This window comes from Hyla sarda, chromosome 5 (assembly GCF_029499605.1).
Source record: "Hyla sarda isolate aHylSar1 chromosome 5, aHylSar1.hap1, whole genome shotgun sequence".
NCBI classification, from domain to species: Eukaryota; Metazoa; Chordata; class Amphibia; order Anura; family Hylidae; genus Hyla; species Hyla sarda.
The window spans coordinates 176,286,734-176,310,878 of NC_079193.1; the positions used below are offsets into that span (position 1 = coordinate 176,286,734).

General features: G+C 39.8%; 1 protein-coding gene across 1 annotated transcript in view; it reads left to right on the plus strand.

The window, feature by feature from the left end:
* GALNT1 (polypeptide N-acetylgalactosaminyltransferase 1) overlaps positions 1-24,145 on the plus strand; it is a 727,984-nt gene that overhangs the window by 261,862 nt on the left and 441,977 nt on the right. The window contains exon 2 of the mRNA XM_056520809.1: positions 23,908-23,986. The gene's annotated coding sequence lies outside the window, so the exon portion shown is untranslated. The remainder of the gene's footprint in view (positions 1-23,907; positions 23,987-24,145) is intronic.

The window sequence follows — 24,145 nt, forward strand, 5'->3', positions numbered from 1 at the left end:
GACCCGGAGCGAACACGCTCGGGGGACAGATTACAAACGGTTTGCCGCGTGCATGATCACGGGCGGCCCCAGCTGCGGGATTCCTGCAATTAGGCATCTTATCCCCTATCCTTTGGATAGGGGATAAGATGTGTAAGCACCGGAGTACCCCTTTAAATTGAAAAATACCATATGTCAAAGCAGTAGTTCCTGTGGTCACATGGTGCAGCTGCCAACATTTTTGGCCACAGCTGTAATATGCCGTAAGCGGAAAGTTTAGTCAGGCACTGTGTACATCAGAGAATTCCCAGGTAGTAGTAATAGAAGTAGTAGTAGTAATAGTAACAGTAGTAATAGTAGCTTAACATTCAGGAAAACCACCCATGCAAGCAGTAAAAAGGCTCTGTGTCAGAGTTCGGTGGATCTGGTGGTCGAGAAGTGGTGAGGGCTAGAATTTAACCTGTGGCTTTGGAGAAGAAGCAGGCTTCTGATGTTGATGAGTGGTATCAGCAACCAGGGATGTGCACACACAGTCTCAAAAGGGGGCTTGAGCCCCTGTCCTTTAAATGCATGTGCCCTATAATGCTCTCAATAACTGAAACCTCTGTGGGGTCATGCGGGTCCTATTCAGCTGACATGACTGCCCTTTCTTATACTTCAGCCCCTGCCCCACAAAATGTCTGTGCACATCCCTGTCTGCAACCAACAGTCAGAGGTCATTTGGATGAAGCCATATTAGAGTTTGCTCTTTACTTGACGCCATGGATTCCGGAGAAGAAAATGGCCACAGTGGTCATACGATGTAGGAAGCTCTTGAATAGGTTTATTAACGCTTCTGAGAAGTAGAATTGCCTGTATTGGGGCTAAGGATGTTAGAGATCACTTAAGACAAGCATTTCTCTTCTATGAGCAAGCCACAACCCCCTATGATTTTTCCTTTGTGACTTGAGTGTTCCTTTTATGCCTAGGATATAAATAACTGACACCCCGGCTGTGAAGTTTTCATGTTATTACTTTCATTGCAACCGTTTTCTTATTTTCTACACTATATTTCAAATATTTGCCATGTTGTTCTATTTACATTATTCACCTATACACTAAGCATATTTATCAACACTAGTAAATAATGAAATACATATTCTAGTGTTTAGCAGGTAATACCTTCTGTGGTAAATTTGAGTAATATTTTAAGTCCCCATTAGGTTTTCTCTTACACTATTATAGATTATATTAAGTATATAAATGTGTTGCTTCAGCAGAGTGTAAAATCCCCAAGTACTAATTTAGTAAACAAATACAGCAGGGGGCCATCTAGAAATATCAGTTTATGTCTACTAAAAATAAATGCTGTGAAACCTTTTTTTCCTCCATTGTACACATGGAAAAGCACAAACATGAGAGACACCAGGCAGCAGTTGGATGCTTATTTTTTCCAGCTCAATCCATCACAGATCATAAAAGCCTGGTTTTATTTCAGAAGCTGCCTGCACAGAGTAATACAAGGCACAATTTCAGCCACAAAAAAGAGCAAGAGATATTTTATTTTATTCCCCCAACTAAAAGAAACACACGTTCCACACTTTATATGGCAGTCTGCTATGAAAACTGCTTGGTTAAAGTCTGAATTCATTGAAAATGTCCTGCAGTTACAATGAAAAACATCCCAACGCAACACTTGGGCCAAAGAGCAGTTGTACTGGAAGGAAAGAAAGTGATATACAACTCATTCGGGGAGACTCCACATGTTTTGCACTTTCTCCCTCTCCATTCTACTTTTTACATTTTTATTTATTATGCACTTTCATATGTGTAGGCTAAAATACCAACATGATACTCAAAACTTTCGTTCTCTGATATAGAGACCTCAGTGTTAGGGGCTTGTTTACAATTCTGTATTAAAAAAAATGTACAGATGTGTATTACGGATCATTTTATTTTAGTTTGTTCGATATATGGTTCAATTTAGTTTTGCTTATTGTTTGTTTCATGTGTGGTAAGACTGGGGTGCTTTACTATTTTCTTTAAGAAACTAACTTTTACGGCTTACTCATCAAATTCATCAGGGTTTGCATCTTTGGGCCCATGCACACTATAGAATTCCAGTCTGAGTTACTCAAAGTGAATTTCTGCTTGCACACGCGTGGAACTGGTGCCGCCCAAAATCAGTGCTTATTTTGCACAGACAAACAAGCATTGGCCCATTGACAAGTGCAATTCCACTGGTGAATCCACTAAAAGAATTAGCATGTTCATTCTTTTGATGAAATCTGATTTGTCTTGGAAATTTCACTACGGTACTTTCAAAGTGTGCACAGAGTAGCAGAATCCTATACAAAACAATTGGAGACCGATGCCATCAGATTTCTGTAGTGTGCATGGGCCCTTAGAAGGAAGCTGCATAATTGCCATGCTACAGAGGCTAAGGAGTTTCAGACAAAACACCTACAGATGTGGGTGTACCTTAAAGGCTCAGAAGGAACTTCAAAGGGACAATTCAATATGGATTTTGAGATAAGATTTAAAAAGACACCATGGGAAGTTTGCAAAATATTGCTATTTGTCAAATAAAACCTTTCACAAGCTGTTTGATAAGCTCTGTCCTGTTTTGACATGGATACTTATATGAAGTGGTGAATCTCTGCTCAGATACATTTTTGGTGACTGGTAAATATCTTTATTTGTATCCATTTTTTATTGAGATTGAGCCAGTTTAATGAATGTTCACTGTTATCCACTTATTTAATTTCAATACAATTTTGGTTATTCAGGGAAGGCTAAATATCATAATGAAGTTCATTTTACAGTGAACAAATCCCCTTCTTGTTATCAGCTTGTAATGTCTGCAAGTAGCGGTTTGATTTCCTCTAGGGTAAAATACGTTTAGTACTTTACACCCCAGGCCCTTTCCTTAGGGGGCCCTGAGCTGGCTGGGAAGTGTTTTCTCTTTGCTCCAGCAGCTTGTGTGGTCTATGCCGACAGGCAGACTGTATGTAAGAACGAAGAGAAACCAAATCTCTAAGTCAGTGTAGCTTGTGGATGAGCGTGCACTATGAGAGTCCGTGTTAATTGTGATTGATAGTTATGCAGATGGCAATCTCCTGGATGGAACTAGTAGTTCTTTTTTAGTTTGTAGTAATAGATTAATGGTACAGTCCTTAGACTAGACGTGTTTCAGACCAATGTTCTTCCTCAGTAGTCATACATTATGTTGGCATTATGGATAGTATATAGGGATTTTGCCAGATCAGTAGAAGAGCAGAAATGGTTTAAAAACCCATTCTGAAGACCCATTCTGACCAAATATAATGGGTCTATTATATAATTGAACTGATAACTTGCATATCATTGTATATAAATAGTGGAATGATGCTAAATGTGGTATCATACATAAACCTATATATTTTCTAAGAATAATATGAATAAATAAATAAATCCAATATAAAGCCAATAAGTTAATGAAAAATAATAGTGGGGCAAATTCTTACAAAGGTTGATAAAAAAAATGTTCCAAAAATGGATGATGGTAATATAGAAAAGTAGTTAGGAAATAAATATTTAGAAAAATTTAAGAAATATATGGGGATAGTAGGTAGTATAAATTAACTTAACTTAACTCTCATTTAAACATAGAGGTATCGATTTCTAGCTCTGCTATAATCACAACTACGACAGAGATTCAAATATTTCTCTTTCGGAGTTGAGACCATATGGAGCTAATGTCTAGAATTCATATATCGTTCTATTTCCAAGTCGCAAAATTTTTGTGATGTGATTTCTGCCTCTCCATTCTTTCTGAACTAATCTCAAACTGTGGAAGAACTTTTTTTATTAACTTGTTTGTTAAATAGGCATGATTTATATATATATATATATATATATATATATATATATATATATATATATATATTCCATTAAAAAGAATACATCCAGAATTGCAGTCTTTCAGCAGAAGGTTACCAGGTCCAAAGCAATAGCAAAAATATAAGTGCTGTTGTGCTGTACCATTGTATGCTTTATTCCCCAAAAATTACATTGTGGCATTAGCGTTAATTGAGCACATTATTATGATCTTACATACAGTATATAGGACCGTAAGAACCAATCTATTTGTTTTTTGTTTGTTATTAATTAGTTTTTAGCATACACTTTGTATTGCATTTTTTTCAAGCATTTCTCTACAGGCTCCAAAAAGCCACCAGGGGTCACTTGCAATATAATTCTATAAAACAATGGCAGAAGCAAAAAAACAAAAAAAAAAACTGTGCAAAAAAAGGTCTAAAATGGCAGAAAGAAATGTATGTTACTTTTAAAGAAATGCTAAAATTTTTCATGAATTTTTAAGCACAAAAAAAAAAAAAAATTGCACAAACAATGCTAATGGTTTTCCAGACTGCTAGTTGGCATTCTTTGCACTATTATGTAGTAATGGTAAGTCATTACATTTGTAACCATTTTCATATTTTGGGTTTCTTGCCAACTCATGGCAGCTGGATTGCAACTTCAAATTTGCGCTGTTAATGACACTCATTGCAAAGGATCATCTGGGAGACAGAATGCACCAAGCAAAATGACCATTTGATATGACAGACACATTTATCTGTTGTACCACTTGTGGCAGAGCGATATGGGTTTTCCATAATAAAACTGAATTACACTTAATTTACTTTGCACACATGTGGTGAAGCTGAATACATTTCATAAATGATTGCTTTCCTAATTGACTTATTGAAGAAATAAACTAATTCACACAAAAAAAGAGAGAAAATTCACACAAAAAAGAAAGAATCAGGCTTCTATAATTACTATTACAAGATATATTCCAATGTATGTGCAGCAGAAATATTCCAATGTATGTGTGATGGCAGAGGCCCAGTGGGACACAGGTGGATGATGAGGGTTGTAGTTCCTTAGGTTTCACAATTTGGTCACAGTCTGGTTTACAGTGTTAAAGGTGTTATCCACCATAAGGTGATTTTAGTACGTACCTGCCAGACAGTAATCGACATGCTTAGGAAGGATCTGCGCTTGTCTTGGGGCTAAATGGCTATGTTGTGAGATTACCATAATATTGTGGCTAGCTTTTTGTGAACTGGATATTTCCTCTTGGAGTTTTCTCTTTTACTACAAATCCAATAATTCCACTTTTCTCCTTCCCACACATCAGCCACCCCACCCATTGAACCCCAAATGAACTGAAATCCATGCAAAAGACCAGTGCTTTCAGGGTGCCTCCAGCTGTTACAAATTCCCTGCGGTTGCTCCACCCATTACAGTGGTCCCTTAACATACGATGGTAATCCGTTCCAAAATGAACCATCGTTTGTTGAAACCATCGTATGTTGAGGGATCCGTGCAATGGAAAGAATAGGAAGTTATACTCACCTGTCACCGCTGCCTTGGATGTCGCCCTCCATTGCTGTCGCCACGTCCCCAGGGTGTCCCCGACGCTCTGGACGTCTCTGCTTCCCCCGGATCCTCGCTCTCTGACGTGATGACGATGAAGGAGAGTGCCGGCGATGCAGGGGATCCTGAAGAGGATGCTCTGGAGTCCCGAGGACAGGTGAGTGATCATTACCACAGCACATGGGGCTCCGTGAACGGCTATCCGGCAGCAGCTGAAGCAGTCTGCGCTGCCAGATAGCCATTTATGCAATGGCCCCGACATACAAAAGCATTGTATGTTGATGCTGCCTTCAACATGTGATGGCCTCTGAGAGGCCATCGTATGTTGAAATGATCGTATGTCGGGGCCATCGTAGGTTGGGGGGGCACTGTATAGCAGAACAGGCTCACTGTAATCACCTGACTAGTGAGGTAGTATCTCATCCACGCTGCATCCTGGGAATACCTGAGACAGGAGTCATTTTGTATGCAAAGATCACATAAGAATTCAAGATCAGCAACAGAGACAGATACAGACACTAACTTTACAGCCCCTATAGCATAGTTGAATAAAAATAAATTCCTGGAATACCCCTTTAATGGTGGCTGGGGTCTTTCTACCAGCCATCCCACACTATTTGGTGAGTGTTTCTGCAGATGATATACAACTAAAAGTAGCCAGTAAAGCTCTCCATTTGGTCATTTAGAAAACTATTTTGAAATGGATGATATTTAGACATATGAGAAATTACACAGAAAAATGGCACAGTGCTACATGATACTCATTTGTGAAAAAAAAGCTCTAGGGGTACACTTTAGGGATTGGTGTGATTGTTGCATGTTGAAAGGATGCCAGTGGTTAATGATAACTTGAATAGATTGGGCTCAGATAAACATGATGATAGGCACAGAGGAGTCCTATCAGACAGGAGAGAGCACAGAGGAGTGCTATCAGACAGGAGAGAGCACAGAGGAGTACTATCAGACAGGAGAGAGCACAGAGGAGTTCTATCAGACAGGAGAGAGCACAGAGGAGTCCTATAAGACAGGAGAGAGCACAGAGGAGTACTATCAGACAGGAGAGAGCACAGAGGAGTGCTGTCAGACAGGAGAGATCACAAAGGAGTGCTATCAGACAGGAGAGAGCCCAGAGGAGACCTATCAGACAGGAGAGAGCACAGAGGCGTCCTATCAGACAGGAGAGAGCACAGAGGAGTCCTATCAGACAGAAGAGAGCACAGAGGAATAGTATCAGACAGGAGAGAGCACAGAGGAGTACTATCAGACAGGAGAGAGCACAGAGGAGTCCTATCAGACAGAAGAGAGCACAGATGAGTACTATCAGACAGCAGAGAGCACAGAGGAGTACTATCAGACAGGAGAGAGCACAGAGAAGTACTATCAGACAGGAGAGAGCACAGGGGAGCACTATCAGACAGAAGAAAGCACAGATGAGTACTATCAGACAGGAGAGAGAACAGAGGAGTACTATTAGACAAGAGAGAGAACAGAGGAGTCCTATCAGATGAGAGAGCACAGAGGAGTCCTATCACACAGGAGAGAGCACAGAGGAGTACTATCAGACAGGAGAAAGCACAGAGGAGTACTATCAGAGAGGAGACAGAACAGAGGAGTACCATGAGACCGGAGGGAGCACAGAGAAGTACTATATAACAGGAGAGAGCACAGGGGAGCACTATCAGACAGAAGAAAGCACAGAGGAGTACTATTAGACAGGAGAGAGCACAGTGGAGTACTATCAGGATTTCTCTGTACTCTCTCCTGTCTGATAGTACTCCTCTGTTCTCTCTCCTGTCTGATAGGATTTCTCTGTACTCTCTCCTGTCTATCAGACAGGAGAGAGAACAGAGGAGTACTATCATACAAGAGAGAGTACAGAAGAGTACTATGAGACAGTAGAGAGCACAGGGGAGCACTATCAGACAGGAGAGAGTACAGAGAAATCCTATCAGACAGGAGAGAGAACAGAGGACTACTATCAGACAGGAGAGAGCACAGAGGAGTACTATCAGACAGGAGAGAGCACAGAGGAGTGCTATCAGACAGGAGAGAGCACAGAGGAGTCCTATCAGACAGGAGAGAGCACAGAGGAGTGCTATCAGACAGGAGAGAGCACAGAGGAGTACTATCAGACAGGAGAGAGCACAGAGGAGTTCTATCAGACAGGAAAGAGCACAGAGGAGTCCTATAAGACAGGAGAGAGCACAGAGGAGTACTATCAGACAGGAGAGAGCACAGAGGAGTACTATCAGACAGGAGAGAGCACAGAGGAGTTCTATCAGACAGGAAAGAGCACAGAGGAGTCCTATAAGACAGGAGAGAGCACAGAGGAGTACTATCAGACAGGAGAGAGCACAGAGGAGTGCTGTCAGACAGGAGAGAGCATAAAGGAGTGCTATCAGACAGGAGCGAGCCCAGAGGAGACCTATCAGACAGGAGAGAGCACAGAGGCGTCCTATCAGACAGGAGAGAGCACAGAGGAGTCCTATCAGACAGAAGAGAGCACAGAGGAATAGTATCAGACAGGAGAGAGCACAGAGGAGTACTATCAGACAGGAGAGAGCACAGAGGAGTCCTATCAGACAGAAGAGAGCACAGAGGAGTAGTATCAGACAGGAGAGAGCACAGAGGAGTACTATCAGACAGGAAAGAGCAAAGAGCAGTCCTATCAGACAGGAGAGAGTACAGAGGAGTACTATCAGACAGGAGAGAGCACAGAGGAGTCCTATCAGACAGGAGAGAGTACAGAGGAGTCCTATCAGACAGGACAGAACACAGAGGAGTGCTAGCGCACCCTCACTTATTGGACTTTATCCATGCCTGTGCTTCAACTTGGACAAAGCCATGATTTCTATTAAAAGGAAATAACATTTTCTAATGAAGTATATTAGAAAAGTTTATGTTTTGCCAAGATGTACAACACATAAAAAGTTTTTGTATCTGACCTGGCAATACATGCAATTTTTTGTATTTCTTATTACTAGTCGTGTGATTTCTACTAAAGAATGTTAGAAAACCCACAAATAATGCACTAAAAAATGCAACATGCATTTACACGTGTTTTTTGTTAGCAGGAAAAATTGAGGTTTATAGAACAGGACAGGTGTGGTTTTTGGAAGAGATTAGTTCTATTTTCCTGTTCTTGGATGACCCCTTTAAATTACCAGAAAGATGGAAGAGGAATGCTGTGGGACATTAAGTTTTCTGCTGTGAAATTTAAATGGGTACTCCCGTGGAAAACTTTTTTTTTTTTTTTTTAAATCAACTGGTGCCAGAAAGTTAAACAGATTTGTAAATCACTTCTATTAAATAATCTTAATCCCTCCAGTATTTTTTAGGGGCTGTATACTAAAGAGAAATCCAAAAAAGAAATGCATTTCCTCTGATGCTGTGACCACAGTGCTCTCTGCTGACCTCTGCTGTCCATTTTAGGAACTGTCCAGAGCAACATGTTTTCTATGGGGATTTTCTCCTACTCTGGACAGTTCCTGAAATGGACAGCATAGATCAACAGAGAGCACTGTGGTCATGACATGAGAGGAAATACATTTCTTTTTTTGATTTCTCTTTAGTATGTAGCCCCTAAAAAGTACTGGAAGGATTAAGATTTTTTTTAATAGAAGGGATTTACAAATCTGGCATCAGTTGATTTAAACAAAAAAGTTTTCCACGGGAAAAGAGTTAAAAGCCCAATTTAAGACTTGCTCAGCCTTGTGATTTCTGTGGAGAAAAGACACTGATTTGTGGATAAAAAAAATAAAAAAAAATGTTTTTGCTGCTTGAACACAGAATCACATAAACCAAAACTTTATATGAAGTAATAGATGATGGCCCAGATCACTATCTAGGGATAAAACAATTTTCTCATCTCAGCTTTCATTTACCAGAGCAACTCAAAAATTGAAAGCTGAGCTGTGATTGGTAAGCGGTGATTGGTTACTATAGGCAAATATTGTAAATTTGGGCCAATGTATCATCTGGTTTTCAATATCATGCCACATAAGAGTTTTAATTTGCCATCTCACTAGATCTGTCTACTTGTCATTTAGTGTTTTGCCTGTTTTTTATGACTTTGCGTGGCTACTTGGGTCACTTTGTGCCCAACTGCGCCCATCATGTTACTAAAGTGAAAACATACCAATTTAAAGTTGGTTAGAAAAGTGAATAAACAAGACATTTTCTGTTTTATTTAAGTATATCTAGGCCAGTGTGTGTGTGGTACAAAAATATGTAAGGAGTATTTAGAATAGAATAACATTTTTCTCTTTGACAATAAGAAACTCACTATTACTAACAATTTATTTGTTGTTGTTGCCACAATTGTGGCAAACTGTGGCAAAAACACTATGGGGGAGATTTATCAATGCCTGTGCAGAGGAAAGGTTGCCCAGTTGCCCATAGCAACCAATGAGATTGTTTCTTTCATTTTGTAGAGGTCTTGTTAAAAATGAAACAAGCGATCTGATTGGTTGCTATGGGCAACTTGAAAACTTTTCCTATGGACAGGTTTTGATAAATCTCCCCCCTATGTTACTACAATATTATTAAAATGTTGAAACAAGTTCAGCCTTACTCCTCCTTTTTGAAAGTGTTTCTGGAGATGTATTAATCTTGACCTTGTTTATGGGAAAATGAAATCACCAGAGAACTCAAATCAGGGAATTAACAACAAAGCGTAGAAAGAATTTTGGAGCAGTGTAAAAATATTCGTTCCAATGCTGATATGTATTTTGTGAAAATCTCTCATGTGTGTGTACTTTGTTTGGAAAAGAGAGATCAGAAGTCTCAGCTGACTATATTTATGTTCCAAGTTTGTGGTATTTGGACCTGCTGTGCTTTTACACTGACCAAGATTACAAAGGCCAAAAACTGTATGTCAAACACTGTTTAGCTCATCTTTAGCTACTGTTTTGGACAACAATGAGGAGCGTGCTCCAGTCACAGAGGAATAAGGATTTCTTTACTCCATATTTAGAAAACAATGCTATTTATACAATCATGCACAGAACAATTTGTTATGAATTTATGTACTCCACATTTAAAGGGGTACTCCGGTGAAAAAAGAATGTTAAACAGATTTGTTAATTACTTTAAAAATCTTAATCCTTCCAAAACTTATCAGCTGCTGTATACTCCAGAGGAAGTTCTTTTCTTTTTAAATTTAGGCATGAATGGAGGGGGGTGGCGCGACATCACTAGGAGGCGTGACCGTGACATCGAGTCCCCGTCTAGGAGGCAGTGCCTGGCACAGAATGCCAGGGGCTGCACCGAGATCACAGGGGTCCCCAGCGGCAGGACCCCTGTGATCATACATCTTATCTCCTATCCTTTTGATTGGGGATAAGATGTATAAAGCTTTTATACCTTTTTAAAGTGTACCTGTTGTTAACAAAACGTTTTATATAATGTACATAATACCATTATATGTATATGCAGGTCAGATCTGCCATCAAGAAGACTGCGTGAGAGAAGCCTGAGAAGGGTATCTTCTTGATAAAGAGATTTAAATTCATGTTCTGTATCCTACATAGCCAGCTTTGTTCCTGGGGGGGGGGGGGGGGGGGGGCGGCAGTACCCTGGATGTTGTCCCTTATGCTTAAAGCTTTGGAAGGCTGATAATTTATCTAAATATAACTTTTGCATCCTAATCCAGGAAGATTATTTGTCTCAGAATTTTATCTCATCATGGGACTGTCGACTGTCGGCCAAAAAAGGCAAAGGCCTCCCCCAACAGTCCTTTTGTGATTGGAGCAGATGCCATAAAGAGGATAGGTGTACCCCTCAGTCTAGGTCTAGAGAGACTGGGGTGCACAAAGCAGGGATGTGAACACAGGGGTGTTTCTTCATCTTTCACCAGAGGGGAAACCACAACTTCTATATGAAGAATACCTTGGGGAAATGGAAGCCTGTTTGTTGAATGCCAGCACTGTCAGAAACATATTATTAGTGTCAACCATAATGAAATCATACATGGCATTGGGAATAATAACCAGCAACATAATACTCAAAAATTTGAGTATATTAACATTAAATTATTTGGCATTTGATATCAGACTTCAGTTGAGGGAAACTGTAGAAAATAATAATAATAATAATAATAATAATAATAATAGAGTTAATTTCCCTCCACAGAACACTACAAGTTTGCTTTCTTCAGTACATGAAGAGAAAACTATTAAAAAAAAACTTCACCAACAGAAACCAGAAGTCCTGAGCCAGCCTCAAATAAAAAAAAATAAAAAAAAATAAGGGAAAATAAATGAATATGGACAAGGGTAGAATATAAAATGAATTATAATAGGCATAATGGTTTAAAAGAAGATGAACTTAATTTTACAGTTCTGTAGTGGCTGATAAATAAGTAGGCTAACATTAGAACAAATGTTAGACTCTATTGTGAACCAATCATAAAAGATGTTTCACCCTATTTCTTTCTTAAAAACATGATTGTTGATGACCAATACCTCTGTTACCCTCCATGCCATTACCAGAGAAAAACTGAAAAGCAGAAATAAAAAACACCAAGACATTTTACAAGCAGAGAAAATGAATATCCTGTACTCATCAGCTTGTAATTTTTCATGTTATACACACTTGTAAAATGAAATTTTGGGATCCTTTTGCATGATATTTGCCACATGTCTTAATTATTTGGCACATTTACATATACATTTATTTATATTGTTATAATATTAAAATGTTTGAATAAAAAAAAATACTTGTCCCTACCTACTAGGACAATCTGCCTTCCTAAGCGGCGGCCCCTAATTGGGTAACTGGGTGGGGTATAAACTATATTCAGACAAAATTCAGACCCTTCACTGATGTGATCTTCTGATGTGTACCATATGTCAAATAATTTTGTTCAATACTACCTCCAGTGCTAAATTCTAATACAACCTCCATTACTACCTTTACAATGTTTAAAAATTCTCCCAAAGAACAAAAAAAAATGAAAAAAATAAAATAAAAAATAATTAGTGGCTATTATTTTAGGCAGTTAAATATTTTCAGGAAGTTATTAAATAGCATGCCCCTTATAAAAATATTCTTCTTTATGCAGCTTTTGGACATTTTCTTTGATGATCACCAGCTTAGTAGAAATGTTTTAGTAGGAAACACTTTTGTGGTGAATATGTTCCTTAAAGGGAACCTGTCCTCAGTTTTATTCTGTCCAAACTGCAGGCAGCACAATTTCGATACACTATGAATTACTCTGAGACACTTAGACGTGTCTCCTTAGCAGTGAGGAAACCAAATGGGAAGACCCTTTATAGATTTAAAATTTGCTGGAAATGCTGTGGATTTATTTTACAGATTTATGCTGGAAAAATCCCCAGTAGAATACAATAGCAGGCAAGTGGATGAGATTTTTATACAGCTTGTTTTCTTTACCTGTTATTCTGGCACATTCTCTACTTTGCAGAAAATACAGTTTGCTGCTATTATTATGAATATGCAGATCACACAGTGAAGCATGTAGTTTTCTGAGGCACTACTACAGCGTAGATTGAAACAGGGCTTTATACTCTGTGATCTAAAAAAGAAATTACATACAGGGTTATAACTGCTAGGTTTCTGGATCAGTAGCTGTTCTTTTCATTGCCATATACACATTTTTTTGTTTGTATAAAATACTTTCCACAAGCACATCTCCACAATATAAACCAAATAGTAATGTAGACAAAAATAGAAAAAGGATTGTGTAAAAAATACTCTATTAGGCATATCTGTATAGGGTATTTACATAAAAGATGAAATTGCTTGGGTGTTTAGAATATAGCCATAAGGCTCAATTTCCATCCCTTTTGGAGAGGGAGGCAAAACACCACAAAAACACCACAATTTGTCACACCAAAAATACAGCAACCAGGTGTCAATAGGTCAATGGGGATTTTTAAAACACCAATCCCACTTTGTGTTTTTGGCATTTTTTTTATTTACTTTTATGCATGTTTAGGATAACTGTATATTTCCTAAAAACACAGCATGCTGAGACTGTTTATGGCAGCATAGACGAAGGTAAGTAATGATGGATAGCATCACTCCATACCACCACCGTCTGTACAGTATACAGTGCTGCATAGCCCAGTGCTGTATGCTGTTACTGCACCTTGCTGGGTTGAGCTGTGCACGCAGTTATACAGCCATGGGTACAGCTCAGACTGGGCAGGTGGTATTAATTTTATAACTCCTGCCTAGCAAAAAAAGACATCAAGCCATCAATCTGCATTGATCGCTGCTTTATTGTAACCTCCTGCTGTTCAGAGTGCTATGCGTGGGCTCAGCAAGGAAAGAGTTAACTAATGCTGCTAAGAAGCTCTAGTTTACTTCTTGTGCAGTGCACTTAACTTTTTTGTCAACATACCGTAAAGCAGCAATCTTTATAGATCACTGTTTTACTATAACCCCTTGATGGGCTCAGCCCTATATGTGGGCCCAGAAGGGAAATAGGTAACTATTGCTGCTGTATGTTCTTGCTTGGAAGAAGATTAACAATGTATATCTCCTGGCCAGCCTGAGCTGTACCAGAGGCTGTATAGCTGCAGGCACAGCTTAGCCCGCTAGGAGCAGAGACTGTATACATCACTGCGTTAATCAGCTCTGTATACTTTACAGCTGGCAGAGGTAAGTAGGGATGCTATGCAGTGAATATGTATATTCACTGGCCTCTTTATTTGGTACACCTTGCTGATACCAGGTTGGACCATGTTGCCTTCTGAACTGCCATCATTCTTCGTAGCATACTTTCTTCAAGGTGTTGAAAACAATCCTCCAGGATTTTGGGTTGTACAGACATAATGGCATCACGCTGTTGCTGCCATTTTGCTGGCTGCAAATCAATTATGCAAATCTTCCGTTCCACCACATCCCAAAGGTGCTCTATTGAATTGGGATCTAGTGACTGTGGAGGCTCTTGGAGTACAGTGAACTTATTGTTATTTTCAAGAAACCAGATTGAGTTGATGTGAGCTTTGTGGCATGGTGCATTATCTTGCTTAAGGTAGTCATGAGAATATGGGTATATTGTGGCATAAAAGTATGGACAAGGTCAGCATAAATACCCAGGTAGGTTGTTTTGTTTAAACATTGTCTAGTTGGTACTAAGGGTCCCCCACATTATTACACCATCCCTACTGGCCTAAACCTTTAATACGAGAAAGGATGGATCCATGGCTCAACTTGGTTATGCCAAATTCTGACCCTGGCATCTGAATGCCATAGCTGGAATAGAGACTTATCAGACCAACCAAGGTACTTCCAGTCTTTCACTGTATAGTTTTAGCGAGCGTGTGCGAATTGTAGCCTCCGTTTCCAGTTCTTAGCTGACAATAGTGGAACCTGATGTGGTCTTTTTTTTCCCCCGGACCATTCTCTCTAAACCCTAAAGAAAATCCCAGTAGATCAGTAATTCTGATAAACTCAGACCAGGCTGTCTGGCACCAACAATCATTCCCTATTCAAAGTCACTTAGGTCCCGTTTCCTCCTTTTAAAAATTGAAAAGAAATAAAGAAAAAACAAACACAATTTTTGTGGAGTCTCGTTTTTATGCCACAATAAAACATGACATGTTATCTATTATTAATTCAATGGTTTGTTTGATTACAATGATATCCAATCCAGGCTAACCCCTACGGGGCTGCATGAGGGCTCATTTTTTCGCTGTGAGCTGTAGATTTTTTCGGTAGTACTTTGACTAGATGGGATTGTAGATAATTTTTTTTTTTCATTTTTGCCATTCATAGTGCAGGACCAATAATATATATATACATATATATATATATAGATATATATATATATATATATATTAACAAAGAGGACAATTCTGCACATGGTAATATCAAACATGTTTATTGGGAGGTTTCACATTGCCTGAGTCAGCCTGTACAAGCAGATCTACTATGATGTTACGGAGGTGCCGATCGGGCAGCCTACTCCTCCTGCAGCAGCAATCATTTTGCCATTTACATGCTGCTATTGTTTGCAGCATTTGAAGGGTTAAATAACACATATCACTGTGTTTGTGTAGGTATTAGCAGTCAGTGGTATGAAGCGTGTTTAGCTTCTGAGTATATCCTAGCCTGCTCTTAGACCAGTGTTTCCATCCAGAGTGCCTCCAGCTGTTTCAAAACTACAACTCCCAGCCTGCCCGGACAGCCAAAGGCTGTCCGGGCATGCTGGGGGTTGTAGTTTTGCCACAGCTGGAATCCCACCTGGTTGGGAAACACTGATCCAGACATACCAAGTCATTGTGCATAAACATATCATTTCTACTTGTTACAGCATATAGCTTTTTTTACTTTTTTATTTAGGTCTTTGAAAGAAGAATGCTCATGAGTAAGAGAAAAATAAATTCCTGGAGGATCTGTCTGCTAGAAACCCTTTTTGTTGGTTTTATTTGTCTGCAGCAATTGAAAGACCTGGGACAGAGCAGAAGACGCTTTTGTTGCATTCGGATCAATATGAATCACTTGGTAGCCTGTGGCCTTTGCCATCTACAAATTGTATCTGTCTTTACTGTTTAACATGCCATCTAATCCTGACAGAGTGCTGTGTTTTCCAAAAGGTGAAATATAGTTGGAGATTTAAAAGGCATCCAAATGGCAATAAAAGATTTGTGTTTTACCAATAATACTAAACTATATTTGTTAAATCTTTTAGAACCATGGCACACTGCTCGTTTATAAATAATTACTTAAAGAAATTTTTTCTGTACTGAATATCTTACTACAGAATGGTTCGTGAATACTGACATTGTTGCCCCTAGAATCCAATGACAGCACCGTTTTATTTATTTATTAAAATCATTATTAGAATTTGTTGCTAATGAAGCCCTTTTGAGATCTTATTCCCTACCTAAGGCCTGACTCACACTGTAGAATTTCTGAGCGGAATTTCCGTTGCAGCAGAGTCCCATTTAAATTGCTGTCTATGGAGACAACGCATTTCTAACTGTCCTAACGCTGACTGATGGGCTGACACCTGCCACAGACGGAATGTATGCTGTTACGCTGTCTGCAAAAATGATGCTGTGTGAGCATAGTCTTAGGGTGTGTTCACATGGCTTTTTTATTTAGTTTTTTTTTTTCTTCTTTTTTTTTTTTTTGTATTGTAATTACTGAATACAAAGCCACCAATCATAAATGGAGGACACATATAAAAGTAAGACTGAAAATTTCCCATTCCATTCCTCCATTTCTAAATGTATTCTGCTAAAAGGATAAAAAAAAAATTTAGCGGAGTCTGGAATTTGATTTCCTCTGCTGAATATTCCGCTGTGAAAATTCTGCTGTGTGCACTGTGCAACAGAAGCCCAACAATGGGAGGCTGCTGCAACAGAATTTTTCCGCTCGATTCAGCTGGAACGGAAAATTTCTCTGGAAATGTTGCAATGTAAATGGGCCCTAAGTGGCTGGCCCAACACAGAATGCTGGAAAAACTATGGGGGATATTTATCAAAACTTGTAAAGAGGAAGACTGGTGTAGTTGCCCATAGCAACCAATCAGATTTCTTCTTTCATTTTTCACAGGTTTCTTTAAAAGTGAAAGAAGCGATCTGATTGGTTTCCATGGGCAACTGTACCACTTTTCCTCTACACAGGTTTTGATAAATTACGCCCTATGTATTTACTTGGAGCTCATACTGTAGGGTAAATGTAGTATTTAACCCCTTAAGGACGCAGGACGTAAATGTACGTCCTGGTGAGGTGGTACTTAACGCACCAGGACGTACATTTACGTCCTAAGCATAACCGCGGGCATCGGAGTGATGCCCGTGTCATGCGCGGCTGATCCCGGCTGCTGATCGCAGCCAGGGACCCGCCGGCAATGGCCGACGCCCGCGATCTCGCGGGCGTCCGCCATTAACCCCTCAGGTGCCGGGATCAATACAGATCCCGGCATCTGCGGCAGTTCGCGATTTAAATGAACGATCGGATCGCCCGCAGCGCTGCTGCGGGGATCCGATCATTCATAACGCCGCACGGAGGTCCCCTCTCCTTCCTCCGTGCGGCTCCCGGCGTCTCCTGCTCTGGTCTGTGATCGAGCAGACCAGAGCAGGAGATGACCGATAATACTGATCTGTTCTATGTCCTATACATAGAACAGATCAGTATTAGCAATCATGGTATTGCTATGAATAGTCCCCTATGGGGACTATTCAAGTGTAAAAAAAAATGTAAAAAAATGTAAAAGTAAAAGTAAAAAAAAAGTGAAAAATCCCCTCCCCCAATAAAAAAGTAAAACGTCCGTTTTTTCCTATTTTACCCCCAAAAAGCGTAAAAAACATTTTTTATAGACATATTTGGTATCGCCGCGTGCGTAAATGTCCGAACTATTAAAATAAAATGTTAATGATCCCGTACGGTGAACGGCGTGAACGAAAAAAAATAAAAAAAAGTCCAAAATTCCTACTTTTTTAATACATTTTATTTAAAAAAAAATTATAAAAAATGTATTAAAAGTTTTTTATATGCAAATGTGGTATCAAAAAAAGTACAGATCATGGCGCAAAAAATGAGCCCCCATACCGCCACTTATACGGAAAAATAAAAAAGTTAGAGGTCATCAAAATAAAGGGATTATAAACGTACTAATTTGGTTAAAAAGTTTGTGATTTTTTTTAAGCGCAACAATAATATAAAAGTATATAATAATGGGTATCATTTTAATCGTATTGACCCTCAGAATAAAGAACACATGTCATTTTTACCATAAATTGTACAGCGTGAAAACAAAACCTTCCAAAATTAGCAAAATTGCGTTTTTCGTTTTAATTTCCCCACAAAAATAGTATTTTTTGGTTGCGCCATACATTTTATGATATAATGAGTGATGTAATTACAAAGGACAACTGGTCGCGCAAAAAACAAGCCCTCATACTAGTCTGCGGATGAAAATATAAAAGAGTTATGATTTTTAGAAGGCGAGGAGGAAAAAATGAAAACGTAAAAATTAAATTGTCTGAGTCCTTAAGGCCAAAATGGGCTGAGTCCTTAAGGGGTTAATGAGCACCTTAGGACACTGTGTAATAAAATATTACAGTTTAATTACTCATGACAATATTAGAAACAGGGAGCATCCTATTGAAATGTGTTGTTGTAGGTGATGATAAGATTTTAATTCAAGGATGTTCAGCCCAAGGGGATTATCTTAGAAGGTGGGGCAGTGTTTTGGAGAGCTCAGCAGGGATGACACATTTATCCCTATACTGTTTTTTCTGGTTTATCTAAAGTGGAGGAACCCTTCAAACAGCTTTTCCATTACAGTATGATCACAAGCTACCTTTGGGCACACACAGCGTATTATTCACATGTATTTTGAAGTATATTTCACATCAAAATATAAAATAAAATAAAAACATGTCATACACGTCTCATTGTATTCTGTGCAGATTTATACAAATGAGTATGGAAAATTGACATGTTACTTATTCGGATGTACTCTGTGTGGAAAACACGGGCACTAAATAGAGCTAATCCACATCCAAAAACACAGTAAAATATGAATCAGAAGATACTAAAGTACATAGTAGGAATCCAAAGGTCAGCCCCAGAATGTGTGTGTTATTTTGTGACAAATATCTCTGCAATAAGAATATATGATAAGTGGGTACATTTACACTAGCATTTAGTATATATATAATTTATATTTATTTATTTATTATTTTTAAATAACATTTTATTGAGAAACCATACACAGCCAAGAAATACAGTGCTGGTACATGTAGCCAAAAGGCACACAATACATTGCACTTGATGTACAAAAATGGAAAAGTGGTTTGTATATTTTGTAATATCTTTCTTTTAGAAAATATGTTTTTTCAAAAAATATATATATATATATATATATATATATATATATATCCACAACAAGAGAAGCAAATGGAGTGGCACCAGTACCTGTATAACTTCAGCTCCACGAGATGGACAGTGTAACACTCGGGCGCACACCAGATCAAATCAGCTGACGGCGGTGCTAGGACAATAGGAGATCCAGTCAATGCAAGTATAGAATAGGAGAAAACAGGCGTCCTGCACTCACCGTCAAAATTCTGATCAAACTGCTCCCATCTCGGGCTGGTCAGTCCGGCATGTCAGGCAAAGATAGTATGGGGCGCTCAAAGGCGACTGCCGGCAGTTTCACGCACATAGGTGCGCTTCTTCCGGCCTCCTATATATATCTATGATGTGTATGCTTTAAAATCAGTATGACATTTAGAAAATTATATTAATATTAATTCCTGCTTATTTGCAAAAAGTGTCATTAGTTATGTCTCGCAGCAATGCAATTGCAATATGGAATATCTGTGATATCATGTCTCGCTCCTTCCACCAACACCACGTTGCACCACAGACTATCCAGGAGTTGGCGGATGCTTTAGTCCAGGTCTGGGAGGACATCCCTCAGGAGACCATCTGCCACCTCATCAGGAGCATGCCCAGGTGTTATAGGGAGGTCATACGGGCACGTGGAGGCCACACACACTACTGAGCCACATTTTGACTTGTATAAAGGACATTACATCAGAGTTGGATCAGCCTGTAGTGTGGTTTTCCACTTTGATTTTGAGTGTGACTCCATATCCAGACCTCCATGGGTTGATAAATTTGATTTCCATTGATAATTTTTGTGTGATTTTGTTGTCAGCACATTCAGCTAGGTAAAGACGAAAGTATTTCATACGATTAGTTCATTCATTCAGATCTAGAATGTGTTATCTTAGTGTTCCCTTTATTTTTTTGAGCAGTGTATAATCCATGATTCTATGTGCAAATCATCAATTTATATTAGTTAGATTGTGCAAAACTATTTACTTCTGGACTGGTCTATAACCCTGCACTACAGTAGTCTGGGAAGTAAAAGCCTCTCTTCAGCAGTCAGTGTGAATAAATGAATAGGAGATGGTCTAATTAGATAAGAGGGGCTTTAAATGAGAAGAAATGGAAAGTTTAAGTTGAAGCTGCTCATTTACTGAAGGTTTCTATGTGGCTGAATCTCTGGCCTTCCATGAGATTAGGGACTGGTTATTACATTCAGATCCGCTCTTCTCATTATCTTTTCAGTGACTTCAAATCACTGAGGGATTCCCTTGTCTCTGAATATTCTTTAATACATTGCAAGCTTTGTGGCTTCATTCTTTTATGCGCTATGTCCTGATGTTTCCGCAGTAGCAGCAGGATAAGACCTACGTAAGAAGATTTTTAGAATCCTATCATGTTGGTTCAGAAATTGCATCCTGCTGGAAGTGTTCATTCTCTGCCTCTCTGAGGATATCTATCAACAATTGTGTTATTTTTCAGGGGAAAAATCTCCAGTAACCGTCAATGACAATTAGAAAGTAATGAATAGAACTGCATAGATGCATTGTACAATACTCAAACTAGGAAGATTACAATTGTTTGTTAGTTTTCACTAAGGCCAATCCTTTAGCATTAAAAGCAATATTGCAGTTTATAGACAAATATGACAGGATATTGTAATTCCCCTTCGTTGAACCCCTCACATGTAAATATTACTATTTTAGTACAGATCTTAAAACCTTACATTGATCCTAACATCTCCAATATAGATATAATCTACTGCATAGCTTAGCAATGTTGTCAATATGTCCCATTAGCATAAGGTGTATATACAGTGACCCCCCGACCTACAATGGCCCCGACATACGATCATTTCAACATACGATGGCCTCTCAGAGGCCATCACATGTTGAAGGCAGCATCAACATGCGATGCTTTTGTATGTCGGGTCCATCGCATAAACGGCTATCCGGCAGCGCAGACTGCTTCAGCTGCCACCAGATAGCCGTTTACGGTGCCCCGTGTGGTCCGCTGACGATCACTTACCTGTCCTCGGGGCTCCGGCGCATCCTCTTCGGGATCCCCTGCATCGTCGGCGCTCTCCATCGTCGTCAACATGTCGCTGCGCACGCCGTCCCGTCATCCAATAGGAGCGGTGTGTGTAGCGACGTGATGGCGGCGACGTGAGAGCAAGGATGCCGGGGAAGCAGAGGCCTTGCCGGAGCGTCGGGGACACCCCCGGGACGCGGCGACAGCGATAGAGGGCGACATCCAAGGCAGCGATGACGAGCGGTGACGGTCCGAAGCAGCGGGGACACGTGAGTATAACCTCCAATACCAGTGGTCTTCAACCTGCGGACCTCCAGATGTTGCAAAACTACAACTCCCAGCATGCCCGGACAGCCGTTGGCTGCCCGGGCATGCTGGGTGTTGTAGTTTTGCAACATCTGGAGGTCCACAGGTTGTAGACCACTGTCCTATACTATAATTGCACGGATCCCTCAACATACGATGGTTTCAGCAAACTATGGTTCATTTGGAACGGATTACCATCGTATGTTGAGGGACCACTGTATATATATATATATATATATATATATATATATATATATATACAGAGAGCACTGTGGTCAAACAGAAAAAAAATTTAAAAAGAAAAAAACTTCCTCTGTAGCATACTGCAGCTGATAAGTACTGGAAGGATTAAGATTTTTAAATAAAGTAATTTACAAATCTGTTTAACTTTCTTTAAAAAAAAAAATATGTTTTCCAGTGGAGTACCCCTTTAAAGCTGCAAAAACATAGATACCTTCAGTTCTAAAAAGGGCTATTTCACATCTATAAACAAGTGATCTGGTTAGAAACATGGCAATAGGCAATAGGAAATTCTGTTGTGATCCTTTAAAGCTACTGTAATGTATGTTTGAAGCAATGGGTGTAAAAAGAATGTACTGTAAATAGTTATTTATTCCTGAGGACTGGTCACACAGTAATAACAGTAGGCAGACTCTAAACAACAAAGGGTCCCTATGGAAGAACGGAGTATGAACTTGAAACTATGATTTTCAATTGCTCTCATACCCAGCCTATTAAATATAAAGTGAGCGGCGATACATATAGTACATATACTATGTATGCATCAATGTTTAGTACTGTACTGGATCAAGGAGACCAGCAATAGACTATAGCATCTGTTCCTATCCTTTCCATAAAATCCATGTCACATTTTGCTGTTGTGATGTCACAATATTATACATGACTGATGAGCACTTGTGGTGTCTGAACAGCTTGCACAAGGGATATTCCCTTATTATGCCATTGTAACTATTGTAGTTACAGACTGAAACCAACTTGTGATGTGACAACTGCTTACCTCACAGAAGAACATTTTTTATGTCTTAGTAGCTCCACTGAAAGTTTGCTAGTTCTTTCCAGTCTGACCACAGTGCTCTCTGCTGACACCTCTGCCCATGTCAGGAACTGTCTAGAGCAGAAAAGATTTGCTGTAATGATTTGCTCCTGCTATGGACAGTTCCTGATACAAACCGGGTGTCAGGATTCGGCAGGCTGGAGGTGGATCCTCTGTGTCAGAGAGGGATTGGCGTGGACCGTGCCGGCGGACCGGTTCTAAGTTGCTACTGGTTTTCACCAGAGCCCGCCACAATGCGGGATGGTCTTGCAGCGGCGGTAGCAACCAGGTCGTATCCACCGGCAACGGCTCAACCTCTCTGACTGCTGAGATAGGCGTGGTACAAGGGATTAGGCAAGAGCAAGGTCGGACGTAGCAGAAGGTCAGGGCAGGCAGCAAGGATCGTAGTCAGGGGCAACGGCAAGAGGTCAGGAACACTGGCTTGGGATACACAAGGAACGCTTTCTCAAGACACAATGGCAACAAGATCCGGCCAAGAAGTGAAGGGGAAGTGAGGTTATATGGACAGGGAGCAGGTGGAGGCTAATCAGACAGATTGGGCCAGGCACCAATCATTGGTGCACTTGCCCTTTAAATCTTAAAGAGCCGGCGCATGCGCACCCTAGGGAGCGGGGCCGCGCGCCGGGACAGCACAGACGGGGAACGAGTCTGGTAAGCGGGCCGGGATGCGAATCGCGAGCGGGCGCGTCCCGCATCGCGGATCGCATCACGGCTAGGGACATTATCGCAGCGCTCCCGGTCAGCGGGTCTGACCGGGGCGCTGCGAACAGGAGAACGCTGCGAGCGCTCCGGGGAGGAGCGGGAACCCGGAGCGCTCGGCGTAACACCGGGGTGGCAGCAGAGAGCACTGTGGTAAGATGGGAAAGAACCAGTATTTATAATGACTCTTGCATTATATTGTTTATTAACTATGTTTTAATTATGTGTATACAGTATATAGTGTTTTAGTTGCATATGTGGGGCCCAAATGTTTTTTTCCAATGCTCTTAAAAGCTATTTTATCCTGAAAAGTAGAATTATTTTTCAGCAGAATAGCAAAGACTGCAGTATGCCCGCATTATCAGATATCATATAGAATGTTTAATATCCTCATGTGGGTTTCAATTATTTATGATTTCACAGAATGTTTACATTGTACCGTGGTTACATTGTGCTCTTCTGAAAGATATAACCATGCCAAGCTTCTAATATAAAATAGTATCAGTGTTCAGAGATAATAGACTTTTAAAAGCTGTAATTCATGTAATTGTGTTCTAATTGTTTTAATTACTGCTCTTATGTTTAATTTACAGATTGCAGTGAAAATCTAACTGATAATTGGAGATCTGTGCAAGATGAACTACATGATGACTGGGCAGCTTTTCAATTCAGGTCAGTAAACTGTAAAGATTGCACAGCATAAGTGTAAATTCAGCATTATAATTCAATGTACAAATGTCAGCTTTCTTACTTTCATCTCATGGTTTGTTAGATGAAAGAGCATTTTAAGGCTATGGACAACTTTAAAAAGTTATTTTGTATATTTGTTTT